At 43.7% G+C, this 25,963-nt stretch overlaps 1 pseudogene; it reads right to left on the bottom strand.

The window, feature by feature from the left end:
• Positions 1-25,963, bottom strand: part of LOC136677425 (myosin light chain kinase 3-like) — a 53,434-nt pseudogene that overhangs the window by 1,992 nt on the left and 25,479 nt on the right.

Here is a 25,963-nt window from a genome sequence, read left to right as displayed (position 1 = left end):
CATTGGTAGGTGGATTGGAGACTCAAAAGTGACCATAGTTGTGAAGGTGTGAGTGAATGTGTGTGTGTCGCACTGTGAAGGACTGGCGCCCCCTCCAGGGTGTGTTCCCGCCTTGCGCCCAATGACTCCAGGTAGGCTCTGGACCCACCGCAACCCTGAACTGGACAAGGGGTACAGATAATGAATGAATGAATGTATACGAGAGAAGGCTGCATACCTTCCACTGGCGATGAGCTGCAAGGTAGCTTTGCAGCCGGAGCTGGGATTTGAGCCGCACTCTGTGTCTCTTCGCTTTTTCCTCCAGATTATTCAGCCAGCTGTGCTTCATGCAGCCAGATGCACTCAGCCGACTGCTGCCATAGAGATCAGACACAGACACACACACACACACACACTTTAATAACAGGTTAAACATAAACCAAGATCTCACATCAATATTAAAGCAAAAGTAAATCTGAGAGCAGAAACACTCAGGAATGGCCTTTAAATCATGATGTTTCAGGCTTGATCTTCCTCATTAAATACCACCCGGGACACATAAATCAATACAGAGCTATAGACCATTTTTCAGCTGCCTCTGACAGAAACAGGACCATCGCTTTCAAACGGAGGTATGGAATATAAAGCCACACAGATGTTGCCCCAGAAATGTGTGTTATTCAGTGCACAGAAAGAGAAAGCACTAACTACTCCAACCTGTCACCAGTAGATTTTCCTCATGAGGCACCAATTAAACGCACACAATCAGCGAGGGCCAGTCACTGCTGTGGCAGCTCTGTTTAATTAGTGCTGTGACATTTTTGAAGGAGCTCTGAGCTGTTTAACGTGGATATCCCATTAGCGGTCATTAGCTAAAAGCACGGGTGTGTCCTGTTAACCTGAAACACATTAGTGTCTAAGAGTGCATCTGTGGAGAAATGGGAGAAGTACATTCAAATGTATCTGTTGCAAATGACAAATTATCCTCTACAAACACACGCAGGAAAAAACACTAACGTTTGTGTTTAATGAAAAAGCCCATGTTTCATTTTTCCAAACGCCTCAAATGCATTTGAAACAGGCTTTTTAGAAAGAGGAACTAAACGCAAACATTTTCAGGGTGTGTGTGTGTGTGAGAGAGAGAGAGAAAAGCCTGTGGACGAATCATTCTGGGATTGTGATATACAGGGACTTCTATAATTACAGTTACATTAACTCCTTTACTCCACATTGGTGTTTTCTAAATGACGACTTATATTTTCAGCTCTGATTCAGTGAACGATTTTAAAGGAACACTACGTAATATTTGTATCTAAAATTTACAGCTTCAAAATCATTGTGATCATACACTGACCTATAATCTGCAGAGGCTCTGTTGTCCCCACTGCAGAAACTGCACTATGTACCTTTTGGAGGAGGGTACGATGCCAGAAAATGTGATTTCTTGTGTTGATTTCTTAACTGAGTTTATGTTTTGCACCAGAGGCATAGTTTGAATTGAGGTCACACTTCAAAAATCCATTCGCAAAATTGCACCCCACCCTCTACCGTGATACACTTGTTTCTATGGTTACAATACACCCATCTTCGTGCTTATGCTACATCTATTTCCATGATTACATTAAAGCCATTTCCATGGTTACGCCTCATCCTAAGTATTTTCAAGTTATTCTCATTTCCAGGGTTTGATTATAACAATTTTTATGCTAATGCTAAATCCATGTTATGTTACAACACATTTTAGACTAAACCCATTACATAGTGTGGTGTGTTCTCCCTGTGTCTGCGTGGGTTTACTCCTGGTGACTGTCTGTGAGGAGTGTGGTGTGTTCTCCCTGTGTCCGCGTGGGTTTCCTCCTGGTGACTGTCTGTGAGGAGTGTGGTGTGTTCTCCCTGTGTCTGCGTGGGTTTCCTCCAGGTGACTGTCTGTGAGGAGTGTGGTGTGTTCTCTCTGTGTCTGCGTGGGTTTACTCCTGGTGACTGTCTGTGAGGAGTGTGGTGTGTTCTCCCTGTGTCCGCGTGGGTTTCCTCCTGGTGACTGTCTGTGAGGAGTGTGGTGTGTTCTCCCTGTGTCTGTGTGGGTTTCCTCCGGGTGACTGTCTGTGAGGAGTGTGTTGTGTTCTCCCTGTGTCTGCGTGGGTTTCCTCCTGGTGACTGTCTGTGAGGAGTGTGGTGTGTTCTCCCTGTGTCTGCGTGGGTTTCCTCCAGGTGACTGTCTGTGAGGAGTGTGGTGTGTTCTCTCTGTGTCTGCGTGGGTTTACTCCTGGTGACTGTCTGTGAGGAGTGTGGTGTGTTCTCCCTGTGTCCGCGTGGGTTTCCTCCGGGTGACTGTCTGTGAGGAGTGTGGTGTGTTCTCCCTGTGTCTGTGTGGGTTTCCTCCGGGTGACTGTCTGTGAGGAGTGTGTTGTGTTCTCCCTGTGTCTGCGTGGGTTTACTCCTGGTGACTGTCTGTGAGGAGTGTGGTGTGTTCTCCCTGTGTCCGCGTGGATTTCCTCCTGGTGACTGTCTGTGAGGAGTGTGGTGTGTTCTCCCTGTGTCTGCGTGGGTTTCCTCCAGGTGACTGTCTGTGAGGAGTGTGGTGTGTTCTCTCTGTGTCTGCGTGGGTTTACTCCTGGTGACTGTCTGTGAGGAGTGTGTTGTGTTCTCCCTGTGTGTGTGTGTGTGGGTTTCCTCTGGGTGCTCCAGTTTCCTCCCACAGTCCAAAAAAAACACGTTCGTAGGTGGATTGGAGACTCAAAAGTGTCCGTAGGTGTGAGTGAATGTGTGAGTGTGTGTCGCCCTGTGAAGGACTGGCGCCCCCTCCAGGGTGTGTTCCTGCCTTGCACCCAGTGATTCCAGGAGGGAACTGGATAAGGGTTACAGTCAATGAATGAATGAAAGTACACTTATTTGCAAGGGCACTTCACACGTTTCTTTGGATATACTACATCCCTTAACATGGTACTATTTGTATCATTTCAGATTTTCCTGTAACTACGTTACACCCATCTTTATTAATAACTTGTAGCAATCTCCATGGATTCCTTATAACCATTTCAAAGGCAGTAAACTCTAAGAAAACACTAGAAACATCTCCATTTATGGTATAAGGGATGAGAAGACATTTTTATCGCAGATTTGAGACTGCTCTTCACATTTTTGTAGTTTTGTGAACCTTAATGCTCTGCGCAGACCAACTCAGATGTGTTTTCTCTCTGCTGCAGTAAACACTGCTCTGCATTCTGCTCACTGAGTCTGGGGTCATGATCCTCCAGCATCAAGTACAATACAAACAGACGGAACGAGTGTCCTCCATGGCTCACAACAATCCACACGTTCAAGCGCCGTCAGCACACTGTCAGTGACAGAGCTGTCACAACACATGAATTGAACTGAGGCCTATCCATGTGGCGGCCGCTCTCACTCAAACACTTATTCACCAACCTCTACACGCTCAGTGTGCTCCTGGAAATGACTTTTTGAAGCCAGACGTGACCAAAGCCACCGATTGCAATAGGAAAGTAAAGAAAAATTCAGACAAAAACTGGCGTATATCTGATGCTGCCATTCTCTGTTTGCAGATGTATTTTTGTTGTTACACAAGTTTTTTTTAAGAAAGCCAGAGTTAAATGTCATTACAGTGTAATTCTCTGGGTTTGAAAAACTCAAATCCATACGATCAGAAGAACATCTGGAAACAAACTTTGTTCTTCACTGTCTCACAACACAGCTACTACTTTTTATAAAAAATCCTATTAGCGTCACTGTATGTATGGTAATGTAGCACAGCAAGTAGTGTCTCTGTCATAGCTCCAGGGTCCTGGAGGTTGTGGGCTCGAGTCCCGCTCCGGGTGACTGTCTGTGCGGAGTGTGGTGTGTTCTCTCCGTGTCTGCGTGGGTTTCCTCCAGGTGACTGTCTGTGAGGAGTGTGGTGTGTTCTCTCTGTGTCTGCGTGGGTTTCCTCCGGGTAACTGTCTGTGAGGAGTGTGGTGTGTTCTCTCTGTGTCTGCGTGGGTTTCCTCCGGGTAACTGTCTGTGAGGAGTGTGGTGTGTTCTCTCTGTGTCTGCGTGGGTTTCCTCCGGGTGATTGTCTGTGAGGAGTGTGGTGTGTTCTCCCTGTGTCTGTATGGGTTTCCTCCGGGTGACTGTCTGTGAGGAGTGTGGTGTGTTCTCCGTGTGTCTGCGTGGGTTTCCTCCGGGTAACTGTCTGTGAGGAGTGTGGTGTGTTCTCTCTGTGTCTGCGTGGGTTTCCTCCGGGTGATTGTCTGTGAGGAGTGTGGTGTGTTCTCCCTGTGTCTGTGTGGGTTTCCTCCGGGTGACTGTCTGTGAGGAGTGTGGTGTGTTCTCCCTGTGTCTGCGTGGGTTTCCTCCGGGTGATTGTCTGTGAGGAGTGTGGTGTGTTCTCCCTGTGTCTGCGTGGGTTTCCTCCGGGTGATTGTCTGTGAGGAGTGTGGTGTGTTCTCCCTGTGTCTGCGTGGGTTTCCTCCGGGTGACTGTCTGTGAGGAGTGTGGTGTGTTCTCTCTGTGTCTGCGTGGGTTTCCTCCGGGTGACTGTCTGTGAGGAGTGTGGTGTGTTCTCCCTGTGTCTGCGTGGGTTTCCTCCGGGTGACTGTCTCTGAGGAGTGTGGTGTGTTCTCTCTGTGTCTGCGTGGGTTTCCTCCAGGTGCTCAAAAGTGTCCGAAGGTGTGAGTGTGTGAGTGACTGTGTGAGTGTGTGTCGCCCTGTGAAGGACTGGTGCTGCCTTCAGGTTGTGTTCCCACCTTGTGCCCATTGATTCCGGGTAGGCTCAGAACCCATCACTGCCCTGAACTGGATAAGCGCATACAGATCGTGAATGAATGAATGAATTCATAATAATGTTTTGCACAGTGCCATACATGAGATTTTTATCATCGGGAGGCACGGTGGCTTGGTGGTTAGCACGTTCGCCTCCCAGCGCTGGGATCTTGGGTTCAAGTCCCATCTGGGTGGAGTTTCCATGTTCTCCCCGTGTCTGCGTGGGTTTCCTCCGGGGGCTCCGGTTTCCTCCCACAGTCCAAAAACATGGAGGGTAGGTGAATTGGCTTCTCTAATAACTGTCCTGGTGTGTGAATGAATGTCTGTATGTGTGAGCCCAGATATGGATTGGCGCTCTGTCCTGGGTTAAACCCTAGTGCCCGATGCAGTCCTCCAGGTGGACGGTCGTTTCTGGTTGAGAGTACGCTGTGCGCGTTTGGCTGCCGCTTCTCGCCAGTGTGTGTGAATTGAGCGTTCTGAGCAGTGTAGATTGTAAAGCGTCCTTGGGTGTCTAGAAAGGCGCTATATAAGTGTAACGATAAAAAAAAAAAAAAAAAATAATAATAATAATAATCTGCCTCTCACTGTGTGGAATTGGTGGAGTCATGAGTCCATCTTCATTTTCTGTGAAACTGACCAATGGACACTTTTAAAAATCATACTGGGCCGCGCCATCACACCTGCCTCCTTTCATTCTTCATTCAGTCTGAGTCTGGGAGGCGTGGGAAGTGCAAAGACTTCACTGCTGCTGAAATCGCTGCTCAGGTTTTGGAAAGTGGTGACAAAAATAGATGAGTTTCAGAGACTGAGGGGTCAGATTCATATACAGGGGACTTATGATAGACTCATTCATTCAAAAGTTTAAAAGAAGATCTGTAAACATCAAGTCAATGCCTTCCGACCCCAGAGGGTTAAAACGTTGCTCCACCAGACTGGACTTTGTTGTAGCTAATCACGTCTAGGCAGATGAGGACACAGAATTTGTTTTTGCTTAGAGATTTATTGCGGCCAGTTCATTGTCCTGAGAACCCTCTCCTTTTCTCAGAAGTGGCTTCTATCCAGGTCCACGTCCTTTCAGACCCATAATAATGAGTAGCTCATCTCAGGGTGGACAGAAGGATGGACAACATCAGCTGCACTTGTGTTTGATTTTCTCCTCTGTCTCAGAGATGTTGGCCCTATCATCGGGAGAGCGCCAGTGATGCCTCAACTATCCAAGGCTGTGAGTCCTAGATAACAAAATCTGTCTTGCACCCTTGGGTGGGCAGCATGGCCCCCAGCACAACCCTGTCACACAAACACAGTGCTGGCCAGCGCAGGGGGCTGTTAGCTGATTTTAGTTGATGGAGCAGATCACTCTAGTGTTGGCAAAAATTAGTGTGCTTTGGTTCACATGACTGCTGGGATGCTGTCCATTTGTGTGTGCGTGTGTGTGTCTATGTGTCATTAGAGGACACATTTAGTCACTACATAGCATCATCACCACTGCAAAAAGCATACATTTTTAATATGGGTTCCTGTTGCGTCACTAAGTACCCCCTGTCACAGATTAGCGGTTCATTAATTGAGTGTGGCCCCTCATTGGCCCCTGCTGTGCCACTTCGCTATTGTCAGATGGCAGCTGAGCTGTGGGAGCACTGACGTACACACAGTGCCAAAAAAAACCCACAAAAACACAAAAACACACCCTCACTTCCAGCCCCTGGCTCCTCAGGCCTCAGCCTGCTGCTGTACGCCATTAATCTCAGCCCTTTGATAAACACATCCGGATGTTTGCCGAAGCAAATGTTCTGTTCCTATTTTAGTTCACATTCAGAATGCAGCAGCCAACTGCTCTCCTCTGAGAACAGAGCTCTGAGACAGAAGCAGAAAGTCAGACATTTGTCTAACCGTACTCACCCTCTGCTCCACAGTGGAACACAGTTCTGTTTCTTAATGAAACGTCTGTGACCTGCTTCGGTCCAAACCCCACGAGCCCCACAGCAGTGTTCTCCCCCTGTGTAAACAGCCCCTGTTCAGAACGCCCGCTTTCAGCACCTGTTCCTTTAAATGATAACGAGCCGCTCGCTGTTCACCCCGACCCCGAGCGCACAGCAGTGAGGAGCGAGGAGCAGAAGCTCTGGTTTTCAGCCGTTTTCACTCTGTTCTCTTTCTTCCCTGTTCACGTTTAAACTCGTATGAACATGGGTCCAGTGCTGAGATTGGACAAATTCTCAACATACACTAAGTCCAGGAGTTTGTTGATGTTTGTTAATCTTCAGAAATCAAGGTTATTAAGATCCCCTCTTTTGTTGCTGTAGCAGATTCTACACTATACACAGCTTTAGTGGTTGGAATATTGTAGTGAGGATTGGATTTCATTCAGCCACATGAACTGATGATGGAGGACAAGTTCTGGATCTCAAAGCCTACAAAGTCATCTACAGACATTCTAGACTTATATAGTGCTTGTTATAGCCAACCATTGGTGCTCATATCAGAGCAGAATGACAGTGCAGAGCTGAATTACCACTTGGCTGGTATCAGGAGTCTGGAGATGAAATCTTTTGCTTCCTCTGACACACTCTCAAACGCCTCGGAGTCGAAGTCCCAGTTAGCGTGGAGGATGTTGTTCATGGTCTCTGTGTCATTCTCACCCAGGAACGGAGAGAGGCCGCTTAAACTGTAAAAAATAAAAAGCAAGAAATGCAGAGCATCAGGGCGAGGAAATGGAGGACTGTTATGTAACATGAAATGTGACAAATTAAAAAGCTGTTATAACCATGAGCTAAACCCAAGCAAACAACATTGTTCCAGCCTTGTGATAAATGTCCCTAATTTAGTGATATGCTGTTCACATTGTGGCAATCAGTTATCAGCAAACGACTGAGTAATGTAACAGCGATTGTACTGATGTGTCTTAAAAACAGGGCAAATGTTGGATAATATTTTTGACACATATTTAACATTAGGTTGACGTATGGAAAAAAGATCTCCTAAAGGTTTCTCCATTCTTCATTCAATCACACATTACACCCTTTTCTGTTACACTGTGTACTGTGAGCGTATGTTATGTAAGTGGTTTTATACTTCCGCATAAACCAGAGGAAAATATGAAAGTAAAACGTTTTACTATTGCCAAGCAGAAAAGCCAAAGAAATAATATAAAAAAATGACACTGAAGAAATATATATTTTAGCTCAACATTCATGAAGCTACATCACACCAACATAAGCCTATGGCAACTGACTTCTTTCTCCTAGTGAACATCCCAAGGGCACGGTGAAAATCTAAATTTATTCTGGTCTGAATCTCCAGGGTGTATTCCGGCCTTGCGCCCAATGATTCCAGGTAGGCTCTGGACCCACCGCAACCCTGAACTGGATAAGGGTTACAGATAATGAATGAATGAATGAATGAATGAATGAATCTGCTGATAGAGGAGTCCTGGCATGTGCACATTCACAATGCGTAGAGTACAATAAATCAGAGCAGAATCAGAGCTCTCTGTGTGCACCATGTCTCCTGTAAATGTAAATGGCTTTCTGTCCTGTTGGAGGCACTGTTTATTTCTGGACTGAGTGTGAGAGCTGATTCAGAGCAGAGTGCTGACCCTGGTTGTGTTTAGGCGTAAAAAAAAAAACATGCACGACACATTCCACTGAGAGCTGAGAGAGATGACACGCCATTCAGGCCACTGTGGGGAGGGCTTACTTTAATAAAGACTTAGGCCAAAAAGATCCAGCTGTAATAACATCTGCTTTTGTCAACTCCATCCTTGAATGTGTTATGACAAACGCTTGATGTTTATGAAGGTTGATATTGCTTTTTTCCTTGTCATGAAAGGCTTATGTAAGGTGTCTTGTAGCCTTTTGATTGATGGCCTGCAGTCAAGTGTTACCAAAAGAACAGCTGGATGATGTGGTTTGATCCATAAAAATTAAAAGATTAAGATGCTCCTCCAAAGGAAAAAAAAAAATCTGAACTAGAAACGTTTGCAACCTGAGTCAAAAGCTGCAGGACACACTTTTATCGGCGTACCCCAGCAAGTAAGAGTAAGTAAGAGGGGGCCCATATATTCAGGCAATGTCTGGAACATATCCGCCATCTTGAAAGCCACCATATAGGTCAAGGGCAATTTTTTTCCAATGGGAAGTGGTCATGTAGCATATCAAAGAAATAAAAAGGTGTCACATTACACTTAAGCATAAACTGTATCTGTGGGTACATGGACAAAACCAAATGCATTAACCATGAGGTGTATGTTGTGCTTTTCTTTAAATAGAAGAGCAGTAACTGAATTATCCAGATAGGGGTCTGTAGGCCCAGGACAGTGTGAAGTAGGCCAAGTACACATCGGAGGTGCAGAAAAGCCCCCTAAAGTCCGTCAGACAGCTGTCAGGTTATTAGTAATAATTGAATCATTGGGGACTAACTGATGTTGGTCACGGAAGTAGGTCATGTATGACCCAGGTGGGATACTCGTGTGAGGGTATGACATACAGCAACACGACCCAGTTCTGACCCCATGTACCGTACAGAAAGGGTCAATATAATCGACCACCCTTGAGCCCGGTGGCCATGAGTGACTCCAGGCCTCTGTCTGCCCTTTTTGATTTGTTTCATTAGATTCATTGTCCTTCCTTTCACACATTCAACAACACACATATATCAATGATTACATTTCTACATACGGCAATCATATCCGTGACTGTAGAAAGGCCAGATGTATTCAAAGCATTGGCTTTGATGCTAATTGGCGGTTGTTGAAAGTAAAAGACAGCTGCCAAGCAAAATATATAAGAGCTGAGCTCGAAAACACAATGCCTCAAAGAAAAAAAAAAGTCGTACAAGAGCAGACTTTGATCTAAACAATGGCCAAAATAATGAGGGTGTTTGGCATCTATTCTCAAACCCAGATGAAATTTCATATGAGTTACATTTCTACAGATCTTTTCCAGTGCCCCATAAGGCTGTACATTGTTTGGAACATTAAGGAGTCCCCTCACAACAAATGTGCAGCATCCACCTGGACGATGCATTAACAACCAATCTCCAATAGTACACTCACCCCACCTCAGCTATTAGGTAGAGAGGAAACAAGATGGGGATGACTAGGAGGCTACATGTGACCACAAGGGACAGATTTATCATCACACCCTGCCTCTGTTTCAGAGTTTAATGAGCTTGATGAGAGGGTCAGGACACATTTTTACGTCTCATCTGATGGTAGGCAGTACAATGTTCCCAGCACTGCACCAAGGAATTGGGATGCACACCGATGACGAGGAGAGCGCCCCCTATTGGCCCTGCCCAACCAGCTCCAGCAGCCACCCAAGCTTTCCTAGCAGAAGGTCTTCCATCTAAGTACTGGCCCAAACAAGCTTAGATTCTGTGGATTTGAATGTGGTATTAGTGTTAACTGAAGTAAACAGACAACTTGCACTTCAGACTTACAGCCTTCTTTGAGTATATTTCAAACCACACAACTATTTTCAGCTTTATTCTGAGTTAATGCTAGATCTCACACTCTGAGCAGTGCTGAAATTTCCTAAATGTCAACAGCAGTGGTGTGTGGACCTTTAAAAACTATTAAAACCTTGAGTAATGACAGTTTGTGGAGGCAGATTTGACCTAAATGGTCAAAATGTGAATCAGATTGTGCTTTTCCACTGCGTGGACCCTACATGACTCCACTCCACTTGGCTCTGCTCTTTTGAATTTTCATTAGACAAATCTGGAAGCGTGTACCTTATGTCCCTGTTTGTGCCTCGTACAAAGCGAGCAGAGCAGGTACTAAATGTGACGTAAACCTTGCAGAGTTCTGATTGGCCAGAGAGACTTGCAGGCATCCAGCACAAACAAGCCACTTGTAAAATCTCCAGCTGCAGCAGAGGTCATGTTAGTTTTTATCCGACTCACGGTGGCAGCTCGTAAAATGACGCCGTGGTCTTTTGAAGAGGTTCAAACGCTCCTTGGATCGGTGGCCGACGAAAGAATCCAGCGAGAGCTGGACGCTGCAACAAGGAAGGAACAAACTCTACTGATCTGTCTGAACTGATGACGGAGCTGTGTTCAGTCCCAAACAACAACAACACGCCAATACACCATGAGTAAACACCGCTTAACGTTACCACCGCCGCTGTTGTGGTTTCCAAAGCCCACTGTTCCCTTTAGGGACTGGATTTTGCGACGACGGTTTCATGGGGGAGCTGGGGTACTGGAAAAGCCATTCAGTAGAAAAACACCAAAAATATCAGCCGTCTGATTGCCTGGACTGGCAAGAAAATAAAAGCTGGAAGAAATGCAGGAGCAGCACTTTATCTACCCTAAATATCCACAGTTGAATGCTGAGGTGGCCACCCCCCGGCTCCAGATGCATGTGTTCACTACTGTGTGTGTGTTCATTGACACAGTCGGGTCAAATGAAAGTGCAAATTTGACTCTACTGCTGTACAATGATGATACAGAGCACGTTTCACACTGAGCTTTGTGGACAACGGCTGTTGTGTGGTAAAGTTAGTCACTGGTTCTGCTAATTATTTGCCATGAGAAAGTTTGCTAAAACCTGTGCAACATGTCAATATCCCTCTAGAGGAAACTCTGTTGTGTCGTGTGGTGTTCTTCACTGATTTTATGGACTGTAACTAGACCCCGTAGGTTCCACGAGCCCCTGTATCCCCAGGGTCCAACAGAAGCTAAAACTGTTTACAGCACACGGGAATATCTCATTGTTTGGCTTCTCCAAACCCAACAGATTATTTCCACTGGGATGCTGTCAGGGTCAGTATCATCCCACATTTTTTGGACATCCATAGAATATTTTTTAAAAGCTGCAAGGATGTTATTTTCTACAGTCCTTGAAACTGATGAAGGAACGTGTTTGTGTTTACAACATTATATTGTGGTTAACCCAATGACGTTTGTGGCTTTATGTCCCCTGAATGTCATTCATGCAAAAGATGTCCTCTTAACACCGTCACTAAGGTAAGTAAATATGTGTTATTATGAGGAATGCACAACTATATATATATAATTTAATCTATAATTTCCAGTAATATTCATGCTCAAATTGTAAGAGAATATATTTTTAATACATTTGGGTTCAGACAGATATTTGTTGAGTCCGGACATATTTTTGTTCACTACAGTTAGATTCAGACTGAACTGTATTTCACTCAATATTTGGGTCCTGGCCGATTTCATTACCTTACACTGAGAATCAAACGAATCTATGTTGGGATCTGACTGAATTTTTCAAGCTAAAGCCAGACCTGGACAGGCTACTGAACCAACATTTTCATTCTCAGTTAAAGGCAAGGCAAGTTTATTTATAGAGCACCTTTCATACAAAAGCAATTCAAAAAGAAACAGTTACATTAAAAGCAAGAATAAAAATCATTAAAGTCCAATAAAACAATTAAAATATTGCAGTAAAAGGAAATAAATAAAAAGAGTAAAATGATTAAATGATTAAAACAATTTAAAAAGATACAACAAAAGAAGGGGTGGCACGGTAGCGCAGCAGGTAGGTGTCGCAGTCACACAGCTCCAGGGACCTGGAGGTTGTGGGTTCAATTCCCGCTCTGGGTGACTGTCTGTGAGGAGTGTGGTGTGTTCTCCCTGTGTCTGCGTGGGTTTCCTCCGGGTGACTGTCTGTGAGGAGTTGGTGTGTTCTCCCTGTGTCTGCGTGGGTTTCCTCCAGGTGCTCCGGTTTCCTCCCACAGTCCAAAAACACACGTTGGTAGGTGGATTGGCGACTCAAAAGTGTCCGTAGGTGTGAATGTGTGTGTGAGTGTCTGTGTTGCCCTGTGAAGGACTGGCGCCCCCTCCAGGGTGTGTTCCCGCCTTGTGCCCAATGATTCCAGGTAGGCTCTGGACCCACCGCGACCCTGAACTGGATAAGGGTTACAGTTAAAATGAAAAAAAAAAACAATAAAAGAAAAGAACTAATGTGCCATTACAGAATAAAAGTGCAGAGTATTTTAAACCAAGCTGTAGCTGCTCAAACAGGAAAGTTATAAGTCTTGATTTAAAAGCGTCTAAAGTCAGGGCTCTTCTAATATTCTCAGTCGGCTGCTTCCGTTCATGCTCCATTTTAACTTAATTTCCCAAGTTGTGTTGGATTAGGAATGCACTGTGCACTACAAGTGGATCCAGGAAGAGAGTGGGGAAACACTGAGGTGTACAGTAGAGTCTGAGGTCACAGGAGGTGATCAGAATTGAGAGGAGGTGAGGTGAGGTGTGTTGCTGGTGCAGAGGGAACACAGACCACAGCTGAGTCTGGCTCTGCCCTGTTGTTGGCTGTGCCATTGGGGTTGAGTAGATATTGTGCTTTCTGAGCCTCTTAACTTGCAGCCGGAGACGGGTGCCCTTTCATTAGAGAATTACTGAGTGCTCTCAGCTCTCAGTCTCTGATGTCCACCTTTCATGGCCTTGGCATTTGCATTTCCTTTTTGATCTCTTTGACATTAGAAGTCAGAAAGAGCACGGCAATAACCAATTCAGTGCAGTCAGAGCCTCTATTTATTTGAAGGAGAGGGAGAGAGTCCGAGAGGGAGGGAGAGAGAGAGGGAGAGAGAGAGAGAGAGACAGAGGGAGTGATTGTGAGAGCGAGAGAAAGAGAGAGAAAGAGAGAAAGAGATAGATGCTTTTTGCTGCTATCATAAAAAAAAGAAATGTTCCAAAGAAGCAATAACATTCTCAGATACGACTCTGTGGACTCTGAGTCACTGGCTTTTTTCATGGACCATGGTTTACCCGTGCTATGTGAAAGAATAAAAGCATATTTTAAAGTGAAGGTCATCTGCAAGCTGGAATAAGTGCATACACATATACCCGACATATATTCAAAGATAATATATACAGGACTTTTAGTGTCTGGGTTTTGTTCCTTTGGTTTTAGCTGGAGCTACGAGGATAATGTAGCTGTGGAAGCTTAAACCCCACCAATTAGAATATACATCACAATGTTAATATTCAACCTACAGAATATTAATGAGACATCGACGTAAAGATTATTAAAATATATACATTCAGCATAATATTTATTTATCAACAGAGAGCATGATAATGAGTAACTGACCTGCAGCATATCAATGAGATATTATCCTTCAGAATATTAATGAGCTATTTATCTTCAGAATATTAATGAGATATCAACTTTCAGAAAAGTAATGACATATCAATCGGAATAATAATGAGACATGAATATACAGCATATTATGGTTATATATTACCTACAGATAGGTACACACCTTCAGACCTTAATCTATTAGGTGCCTATCTTTATGTCAACATCAGGGATGTTTATATATGTAAATGTATTTGTTATTAGTGTTAGTGAGATATCAACTTCCTGAACATTACGGTATATACATCTCCTGCATATTAATGTAATGCAAATTACTTATCAAAAGGAAACATATTAATGTGCTATTATCCTACGGAATATTAATGAGATATCAACTTCCTGAACATTACTGTATATACATCTACTGCATATTAATGAGAAAGCAACGCTCTGAATAGTAATGCTATATAAACCTATTAAATAAACATAATAATTAGATATTAATATTCTGATTATTAACAATACATAAACCTACTGCATATTAATGAGATACCAACTTCCTGAACATTACGATATATGCATCTACAGCATATTAATGAAATATACAGTACATTATTAAAACATCAACAAATTATTTATCAAAAGATAACATATTAATGAGCTATTATCATACGGAATATTAATGAGATATCAACTTCCTGAACATTACGGTATATACATCTACTGCATATTAATGAGATACCAACTTCCTGAATAGTAATGGTATATAAACCTATTAAATAAACATATTAATTAGATATTAATATTCTGAATATTAATGATATGTTAACACACTGAATATTAATGACATATCATAATAATGAGTTATTGACTTACAGCATATAAGTGATGACGCCAATGCTCCACATGTCAGTGGGGAAGGACACAAAGTCGTAGTTGACCACTTCGGGAGCCAAGAACTCAGGAGTTCCAAAGTTTACCTTCAGCTTCTCTCTGGGTCGATACCTGGAGATGATCAGAAACAGTGAGAAATGAGTGGCTCCAACTTCACTGCAGACATTTCAAAAGACAAAGGAGATTCTCGCTGGTGTGCTGCAGGTCTCCAGAGGTCAGCAGTCACTCGTTAAAGTCACTGCAGTACAATACAGGGGTGAAATATTCATAGACACGGTCCTTTCCTGAGTAACACATCTATGTTTCCTCACATATATTATTGACTAAAGGAGGCATGGCTGCTCTGTGACTGAGTGTAGTGTTACTCTAATAAAGAGAGGCATCTCTAGCTCTCTCAGGCAGTGAATGAAGTGGTTGTTAAAGCAACACTAAGCAATTATTTGGTATTTTTGCTCCTGAGCTCCCCCTACTGTGTAATTCACTTTTACAGCACTGTCCTGGTGTTTTCCTACCCTCCTCCAAATGTTCTATAGTGCAGTTTCTGCAGTGCTGAGTCCAACAGAGGCTCAATTCTCTGTATTACATCTCAGAAATTCTACCTAGTGTTGCTGTACGTGAGTCATGGACATATCCAGACTGCTGTTGATGTAAATACTAAGCTATATTTGATATTTTATATCCTCTGGAGAGAGCCAGACAGAATATTTGTTCCATTCAGAACATTCGCTGGAAGATGTCTCCTCACCCAAAGCAATCTGGGCCAGTGACTCAGAGTTGTAGACAAATAAAAAACACAACACAATGTGCACCTTCCAGTTTAATTGTTCGGTAAAAGCTCAGCAGAGGCCCAGATGGGTCACGTGATCTCCTCATGTCAATCTCGCTCTCCTGAAAAAGGCTGTGGGCGGAGATGTGACGGTGGTCATGGTTACTAAACTGGGGTGTGGGGGCAGGATGATGAACCCGCGTTAGAGCGATGAATCACAGCGGACGCATCTCTCATGTATACAACAGGGGAGAATAATTACAGACAACTAAAAGGATCTCTTTCTCTCTCTCTGTCTCTCTCTCTCTCCCCCTTTCTGTCTTTCTCTCTCTCTCTCTGTGCCTTTTTTCACCGTCACTCTGCCTCTCCCTCTCTCTCTCTCTCTTTCTCTCTCTCTCTCTCTCTCTCTCTCTCTCTTTCTTTTATTTTCTTTTTCACTATCACTCTGAACATATCACTCTCTCTCCCAGCTCTGTCTCACTCTCTCTCTCTCTGTACCTCTTTTTCACTCACTTTCTTTTTCTCTATCACTCGCCCTCTCTATATTTCCTTCTCTCTCCATCTCTCTCTCTCTCTCTCTCTCTCTCTCTTTCATTCTCTCTAAACATTTGCCTCTCTCTCCCCATCTGTCTGTCTTTTTTCACCATCACTCTGCCTCTCTCTCTCTCTTTCTTTTATTCTCTTTTTCACTATCACTCTGAACATTTGCCTCTCATACTCCTAGCTCCCCTCTCTCTCTCTCTCTCTCTCTCTGTGACTCTTTTTCTCTATCACTCTGCCTCTCTATATCTCACCCCCCGTCTATCTCTCTCGCTCTCTCTCTCTCTTTCTTACTTTGAACATTTGCCTCTCTTTCTCCCAGCTCTCTCTCTCTCTCTCTCTCTCTCTCTCTCTCTCTCTCTGTGTGACTCTTTTTCTCTATCACTCTGCCTCTCTATATCTCACCCCCCGTCTATCTGTCTCTCGCTCTCTCTCTCTCTCTTTCTTTTATTCTCTTTTTCACTATCACTTTGAACATTTGCCTCTCTTTCTCCCAGCTCTCTCTCTCTGTGACTCTTTTTTCTATCACTCTGCCTCTCTATATCTCACCCCCCGTCTATCTGTCTCTCTCTCTCTCTCTCTCTTTCTCTGTGACTCTTTTTCTCTATCACTCTGCCTCTCTATATCTCACCCCCCGTCTATCTCTCTCTCTCTCTCTCTCTCTCTCTCTCTCTCTCTCTCTCTCTCTCTCTCTCTCTCTCTCTCTCTCTCTCTCTCTCTCTCTCTCTCTCTCTGCAGCAGCATCTCAAACATCTCCAGTGAATAAATGGATTCATCTGTTTGTGAAGCCAAAAGGTTTCTGCACTCACTTCCGCGCGAGTCCAAAGTCAATGATCTTGATCTGGTTCCCCGTGTTGCTGACGCACAGGATATTTTCAGGCTGTGTAAAAATAAAGAAATGAAAAGATGCTCAGTGCTAATAAAATAAATTAAACACAGAAAAAGAACGGCTTAAATCTGAGTCGCACTGAAACTGTCAAATGCCAGGTTTTGTTCGGTTCCACATCCTGATACACACTATTCATACTTCCATATGGCATCCTCTGCACATTTTAGAGCAATATTTATAGAAGTTTAATTTACTGGAACACAAAAAAACATCTTCACAATCCCCATTAACTGGAATCCACCAAAGAAACTGTAGCTGAACATTAATGTGCAGAAGTGTCCCACCTTCACACCCACCGACTGATGAGGCTGGGCTTTTACTTTAATTAGATCTGCTCACTGTCCACCATCCTCACACTGTACTTCATTAACACACTCGGAACGCACCACACACTCACTGTGCCTTCATTATTATTCATTCATACTGCTTTCCTTTTCACGCACGGCTTTGTCTTTGGCTCTGGTGTGTTCCCCTTTGGGGTCTTGGTTCTTCTCAAGGTTTCTTTCTCATGCTCTGAGGGAGTTTTTCCTGCCTCTATCACTTCAGCCGCACTCACCAGGAGCTAGGCCCTTAATTCTGTGGAGCTGCTTTGTGAAAACAGCAGGTGGAAAGAGCACTCGATATAAAACATTTAAATGAATCGAATTCAGTGGGAAGGAGTGTGACTTCTTTTTTCTTTTTTCTGTTTTTTTTCAGTCGGAGCCTCTCCATATGACTGCATTCTTCTACATGGAAAATGCAGCTTTAAACACTACAGCATTCAGTATCTGCGTTCCTGGAACATGATACTAGGCTTTGACATACGCACACACACTGTTTAGGCTCATCAATTACTCACATGTTCATGCTATAAATAACACACAACAGCATTCATTAACCTCACCCCTAATAGAGTCCTCACTCATTTGCATCTGTTACAGTCACACACCGCCTGATTTGCTCCTGTAAATGATCTGTTTATATGTTTCATTGATTTGCTGGAAATTTAAAGCTGTGCAAAAGACAGGGACCAATTTTTATTTCTTTCATTTCTGTCAAAAAACAGATTTTTCTGTTCTTGATTAAGAAATTATAGCTTACACAATTCAATTCAAAATTATAATATATATATATATAAAGAAAATGGGGCATTGTTCAACATCTGTCCAAGACCTGGAACTCAACAGAACTCAGTAAAGTTGGGTTGAGTTGAATTGACTTGAAGTGAACTGAACCAAACTGAATTTAACAGAATTTAATTAAATTGAATTTAATCGAATTGAATCGAATCGAATTGAACGGAACTGAACTGAATTGAATTGATTTTTGTATGGGTTAAGTTTAAATCTGGATTAAATTGAACTGCATTTAGTTGAGTTGAACTAGAATTCAGTAAAGTTGGGTTGAGTTGAATTGTCTTGAACTGAGTTGAACTGAACTGAACCAAACTGAACTGAACAGAATTGAATTAAATTTAATCGAATCAAATAGAATAGAATTGAACTGAATTGAATTGAATTGAACTGAATTGAATTAATTTGAATTGAATTTAACTGAATTGAATTGAATCGAATCACATTGAATTGAACGGAACTGAACTGAACTGAATTGATTTTTGTATGGGTTAAGTTTAAATCTGGATTTAAGTGAACTGCATTTAGTTGAGTGGAACTAGAATTCAGTAAAGTTGGGCTGAGTTGAATTGTCTTGAACTGAGTTGAACTGAACTGAACCAAACTGAATTGAACAGAATTGAATTAAATTGAATTAAATTAAATTAAATTTAATCAAATCGAATCGAACTGAATTGAATTGAACAGAACTGAACTGAATTGAATCGAATTGAACGGAACTGAACAGAACTGAATTTTTGTATGGGTTAAGTTTAAATCTAGATTTAACTGAACTGCATTTAGTTGAGTTAAACTAGAATCAGTTAAGCTGCACTGAACGAACCTCGACTGTTTTCCGTTGATTCGTATTAAAATGAGTTGAGGTTGGTTGGTTAGAGTGGGTTAAGGTCAGGATTAATGAAACTGAACTAAACTGAACTGAACTGACAGGAGATACACACTAAGATCTGAACCGAGTTGAGTTGGACTGGACTGAGTTCAGTTGCACTAAACTGAAATGAGCGTAACTGAGTACAGCTTCACTGAGTGGTTTGGTTGGCTTAGGCTAAGTTAGAGTTACATTAAGTTGAACTGAATTGGACTGAGTTAAACTGAGTTGATTTGAAGGAAGTTGAACTGAGATAAGCTTCACTGAACTGAACTGATCTGGAGTTGAGTTGAGGGTCAGATTTAACAGGAGAGGTCACCTTCAGGTCGAGGTGGAGGATGTACTGCTGGTGTAGATACTGCACTCCTTCACAGATTTGCCGCACAAAGATGATGGCGTCCAGCTCCGTCAGATGATACTGTTCATCAACGATTCGGTCAAACAGCTCACCTCCCTCCACACTTCAACAAACACACACACACACACACACACACAAACACACACACAAAGAAGTGACATTTTAATATAAGGTTTGTTGGGCCTTTTGTTAAGAAATGGCACTTTTCTTTGTTGCACAAAGACAATGAGCGAGGGCCAAAAAAAAAATCGCCTACGCTTTTCAGTGACGTCCACATCAAGCCCAGAATGTTTCACACCAAAATATCGTTGCAGAAGTCATAAATAAGCATCCAGAGTCCTCACGGCAGCGAATCAGAGCCGTGTGAGGTGCAGTCTAACTGTGGAATAACAGTGAAGATGACACAGCATCACAGTGGTGTGAAGCAGAGCGTGTGGGAGCACCTAGTTCCTGTCAGCGAGAAGAGAACTGCTGAAAAACATGGTCAGTGAAAAGCAAATTTCTTGCAAATGAAGCTCTAATGGACGCTGTCACATTCAGCATCAAATAAACATTAATGAGCCAAAGCCTTCATTACTGAGCCGTCTGCACAAAAGACACCACAGGAAGGACATTTCTCATACTTCCACCTAAAAAATAAAGCCAGGCATAATAACCGTCTTGTCCTTCCTACCTCTCTCTCTCTCTCTCTCTCTCTCTCTCTCTCTCTCTCTCTCTCTCTCTCCTCTCTCTCTCTCTCTCTCTCTCTCTCTCTCTCTCTCTCTCTCTCTCTCTCTCTCTCTCTCTCTCTCTCTCTCTCTCTCTCTCTCTCTCTCTCTCTCTCTCTCTCTCTCTCTCTCTCTCTCAACCTTGAAAGCAAGGTTTATTGTTCCAAACTGAGCTTAACTTAATCAGTCATTAATTACCATGTATTTTCTATGAAAATAATAAGTGCGAATCTGACGTACTGAACCTCGATGTTCATTCACACTGTAAAACATTAATATAGTGTTACAGTAATTTACTCCAAGTCTATTTTTGTATTCCGAGGTCTAAAGGTGATGTAGAAACCATGGAGATCAAACTTTATATCCTTTCATTGGAGAGATTAAGCCCCTCCCAGCACTTGCAAAACAGCCCAAAGCACTGGAGTGATCACCACATTCACTACATCTCTCAGATACATTCAGTGACTATCCCTGTGCACAGAACAACAACACAACACACACTAATAATGAAACACTATTAATACACAAAAAAGAACAGCATAATCTGTCCCCTTTTTAAAACTAGGACACCTCCTACCGTCATTATTTCAATGTGAGAGCAATAAGCTGAAGCCCACATCCATCTTTACCACCTTACAGTAAGTTCTTGTTAAAAGAGACTATCCATAATTCCCACCTGCAAGGCGGGAATACACCCTGGAGGGGGCGCCAGTCCTTCACAGGGCGACACACACTCACACATTCACTCACACACTCACACCTACTGAGACTTTTGAGTCTCCAATCCACCTACCAACGTGTGTTTTTGGACTGTGGGAGGAAACCGGAGCACCCGGAGGAAACCCACACAGACACAGGGAGAACACACCACACTCCTCACAGACAGTCACCCAGAGGAAACCCACGCAGACACAGGGAGAACACATCCCACTCCTCACAGACAGTCACCCGGAGGAAACCCACGCAGACACAGGGAGAACACATCCCACTCCTCACAGACAGTCACCCGGAGGAAACCCACGCAGACACAGGGAGAACACACCACACTCCTCACAGACAGTCACCCGGAGGAAACCCATGCAGACACAGGAGAACACACCACACTCCTCACAGACAGTCACCTGGAGGAAACCCACACAGACACAGAGAGAACACACCACACTCCTCACAGACAGTCACCCGGAGGAAACCCACGCAGACACAGGGAGAACACAGCACACTCCTCACAGACAGTCACCTGGAGGAAACCCACGCAGACACAGAGAGAACACACCACACTCCTCACAGACAGTCACCCGGAGGAAACCCACGCAGACACAGGGAGAAACACACCACACTCCTCACAGACAGTCACCTGGAGCGGGACTCGAACCACAACTTCCAGGACCCTGGAGTATAACCAACACATTCACACACAGACCATCACCACTGACTGTACTCACGTTATCTGTTATTATTCTAATACTAGCGGTTTTCTTTTAGCAAATAAATCTTACAGTTTTTTTTCGGTTTGAATCTCATTTCCTCCGGTTCCGAAAACTTGTCCACAGTACAGAATTTTTAACACAAAATAACGTAAAGGTCTCAACAAAAAAAAAAAATAGTGTCACATCTATCAGCAATAACATTGTCCACTGTTTAATTTGAACACCCCCTGCCTCTTTACCCCTTCTTTCTCATATTAAAACCAACCTGTTACAGCTGTTCACTCTAAAAACTTCCCAAAATGTCCCCTGACATTATCTTCTGCTTTAAAAATAATGTAACATTTACACAAACATCTCCTCACACAGCTCAGCTACCTCACAGACCTCTGTCTGCTCTGAGCCAAAGTAAGAAAACACAGCTAAATGGGATTTCGCATACACAGATCACAACCAAATTGAGTTTGAGACAGTGGAGGTCAGCCCTGGGGAGAGAGGGCAGGAGTTCAGGTGGTTTTGCTGTGGGCACAGAAGCCAGACCCCCAGCCCCTCCTGCCCCGGCTCCATCCTTCATCCAGCAAATGAAAACAGTCATGGAAGAGAGGAGGTAGGAGGTGATGGGGTGGTGGAGGGATGTAAAATCTTCATCACAGGAAAGTGAAGGGAGCGAGGGGGATGTATAGCGCGTGGAATGAGTTGGAGAAGGATCTTCAGGTGTAGTGTGGTTCTCAATTTTGCAGATGAAATATGAAATAATCCACTTGCAGGAAATTGGAAAGTCACTGGAAAATAAGTTTCCAAACAGAGACATAAAGAAATGATTTAAAGATAAAGATATTGAAAATGTGCAGCTGTCAAGAAGCAATTATTGAGAAATGGGAATGGACAGAAAAAAAGCACACCATCAGAGGTGGAAATCAAAGGATGGATGTGTGTGTGTGTGGGTGGGGGGGGGGCTCCTGACCCCTCCCCATTTTCCTGGGAACCTGGAGAACTTGCTTCAGTACGGATACGGTGATTATGCGTAAGGTATAATCGTAAGGTTTGCGTAAAGGTTTATATATGGTACCCATGTCACTGCTTAGCATCTTCTTAAAGGGGAAGTATCCCCCCTCTTCCCCACAGTGGAACACAGTTCTGGGTCTTAACACAACGTCTGAGACCTGCTTCAGTCAAAACAGCGCTGTGATTGGAGAGACTGAGACGAGGGGCGGGGTAATTCTAAAGTTTCCGTGTCTGATGTCAGAAGTAGAGCAAACTCATTTTATCCCATGTTCAGGCTACAGAAAATTGACTTGGGTGGTCTTGTTTCACAGTGTTTGGGTTGGTAGGTTCCAGATCTCCATTTTAATGTGCATATGCACTAAAATATGCTTCTTTAAAATAATGTTGTTTCCCTTTTCTTCCTTTTGGTTGCGCAACTGTTCTCCCTTCAGAAATGACTCTGTTATGAAATGGCCCTATTCAAGTCCTGTTCTGTATCATGTCCATGTTCTTTGCTGTGTTTTGGTCACGTGTATGTTGTTGTTTTGCTGATCCTTGCCTCGTTCCTTGGCCATGGCCCACACCGGTGAGCTGTGAGTGGGCTCACAGGTGCTTCCTATTGTACTCCTCTATAAAAGCTCCTTGTGTGCTCCTTGACACCACTGCCTTTATTTGTTATAGATGTTTCCTCAGATCACTTCCATGTTTCTTATTGTTCGTGCAGGTTATTTGTCCCCTGTCTGTCCAGTAAATATCCACCTCTGCATAGGCGTCTGCCCTCTCCTTTCTCTGTCCCTTCAGAGACCCACGCAACCTTGACGCATTCTGTCTGTCCTCGCAGCCGCGAACTGAAATATCTGCCTATGCACACAGTGCAGATAACTATCACCTGCAGATTTCTTGGAAACACTGAAAGCGAGTCTCGTGAAAGAGTAGGAGACGGAATGAAGGAAAAAGGCAGTACGCACTAAAAATGTTGTTGTGGGTTGTTGAGGTTTGTGGGTAATTTAGTGCAGTGACATTTTGCGACAAGCCTCTGAATGGCTCGCTAATGACAAGTTAGAGATCCGATGTGATGCAGCTCTGGTATAAGTTGTAGGTTTCTGCGAGAAGCAATTAGAAGCATTTAGTGAGAAATGTTCACTCACTATTCCATGATGAGAGTGAGGTTGGTGCGAGACTCAAAAGCATCATACAGCTGGATCAGATTCACATGGCTCAACTGGTTCATGACCCCAATCTCATTCTTTACCTCATCCTAGAGAGAGAGAGAGACAGAGAGAGAGAGAGAGAGAGAGAGAGAGAGAGAGAGAGAGAGAGAGAGAGAGAGAGAGAGATTTTTTTTTGATTTTTAAACACATAACATTTATTCAACCATCCATAAACACATATAACAGTAAACAAACACAGTACAACATCACAGACATAAACACAGTATCAATTAAAGCATTCAGCTCAAAGGGCTTGTGAAGATCAGCTCTCCCTCCTCAACCCTGCACAGGAGATCATTACAACACCATTCCAGCTCAAAACCTTCAATGTTATTCAGAGTTTTGTAAAAACCAAACTCAAAGAAAATTCTGGACTTTACCAGGGACAAGAACAGAGGTAAAACCTCCTGACCAGATCTGTCCTCCATTTTGTTCCTCCTGGAGTTATAGATCGCCAGTTTTGCCTGACCCACTATGAAATTAAGCAGCTGCCACTTAACACGGTCTTTTTGTCGATAACCAGCCCCAAAAATAAAAGCACAAGAGTTAAAAAATTCCCCACTTTTCAAAAATAAAAACTCAAGTGTCAGAAAAAGGGACTTAAGCCTTGAACAGTCTAAAAAACAGTGAAAGATGGTCTCTCTGAGTCCACAAAAAGCACACCTATCACTGACTTCTGGATTTATCACAGACACAAAAGAGTTCACTGCTATGACCCCATGTAAGATCCTCCACTGGAGATCTCCAGACCTCTTAGTTAGGGGTTGTTTATATAAAACCCTCCAGACAGGCTGCCTTTCCGTCCCTACCCCCAGCTTGTCCCTCCACACCGTGTCAGGCCGTCCATTCAGTACAGTTTTATTCAACACTTTAACACAGCATTCATATAAAACACGGCCTGACACAGTATGAAGGTCCACGTCCCGCAGGCCCGAGAGGTCTAACAAAGGGCCCGATGCTCCATCTAAATCAGGAGTAAGAGCAGTACGTGGGAAAAGGTCCCCCTTGTTTGGCATTATACTCCCATTGCCGTAGTTTTCCAACAAGGATAGTTCCTCCAAAGACAGCCTGTCCTTCCACAAGTCAGTGATGGTTTCAGCTTGACGGAGTGACCTCAGCCCCAGTACAGAGGCAACATTCTGGATTTCTGGATGTCGTTTAAGTCTGGCCCTAACACACCCACCAGGTCCCGCAATGTCACTGTTCCAGAGTTACTGAGCATTAAAGCAAGGCCCGGTACACCATCTCCAGACACGTCCAACCGAGCCCCTTTTACTATTGGCTCTTCCAACAGCCAAAAAAGCGAGGCAGTAGTCTCCAGTCTATGTTTCTTAAAAAGTCCCCACATTTTAAAAAGCCCCCGATAAAAAAGAGGTAATCCAGCAAGGTGCAGTCTTTTATAGTCTGTAAAAAACAGTGCAGTGTCCAAACCGAGTCCATCGACCTTGCGCAGGATGGTGCAGGCCACTTCTCTCCACACTAGATCAGCTGGGCCAGCCAGAAGTCTCTGCAGGAACTGCAGTCTGAAAGTCGCCATCCTACTCGCTAGGTGCACCAGGCCTTGCCCTCCTTCCTGTCTGGGAAGGTAAAGGACACCTTGTGGAATCCAATGGAGCCTGTCCCAGAAAAAGTCCACGAGGAGCGCTTGTATCCGCGACAATAAGCCCACAGGAGGATCCACACAGGACAACCGGTGCCACAACACTGATGCCACCAGGTTGTTAACTACCAAGACTCTCCCCCTGAAAGATAGTTGTCCATGAATCCATTTCCACCTTGACAGCCGACCCATCAGTTTCTCTATCACACCATCCCAGTTTTTCTGCTGCACAGTGTCATCCCCAATAAAAACCCCAAGATATTTTATCCCCCCTCTTTTCCAGACTAAATTACCCGGTAAAGAAGGCAGCCCCCCGGTCCACTGTCCTACTGCAAGAGCTTCGCTTTTGTTCCAATTCACCCTCGCAGCTGAAATTACTCCAAAATCTTGAACAATAGAAACAAGTTTTCCGATGTCTTTCTGCCCCCTTACCATTACAATCACATCGTCTGCATATGCAGACAATTGATAGCGAAACTGTCCCAGCGTTATACCTTCAATTTCAGATCGAAGCTTGTTTAGCAGAGGCTCAATGGCCAGGGAGTATAACATCCCTGACAAGGCACAACCCTGACGTATGCCCCGACAGACCCCAAAAGGAGCACTCAATCCACCGTTAATTTTTAGCATACTCTCAATGTTTCTGTATAGTACTCGTATCATATTGATAAAAGACGGCCCAAAACCCAATAATTCAAGTGTGCGCCACAGATGGTGGTGTTCCACTCTGTCGAAAGCTTTTTCCTGGTCAATAGATATGAGACCGACATCAAGCCCTTGAGTTCTGAAAACAGTTAAAATATCTCTAATTAAAAAGACATTAT

This window comes from Hoplias malabaricus, chromosome X2, assembly GCF_029633855.1.
Source record: "Hoplias malabaricus isolate fHopMal1 chromosome X2, fHopMal1.hap1, whole genome shotgun sequence".
Taxonomy (NCBI): domain Eukaryota; kingdom Metazoa; phylum Chordata; class Actinopteri; order Characiformes; family Erythrinidae; genus Hoplias; species Hoplias malabaricus.
The sequence above is the reverse complement of the archived record's forward strand: the minus strand, read 5'-3'. Positions and strand labels throughout refer to the sequence as shown.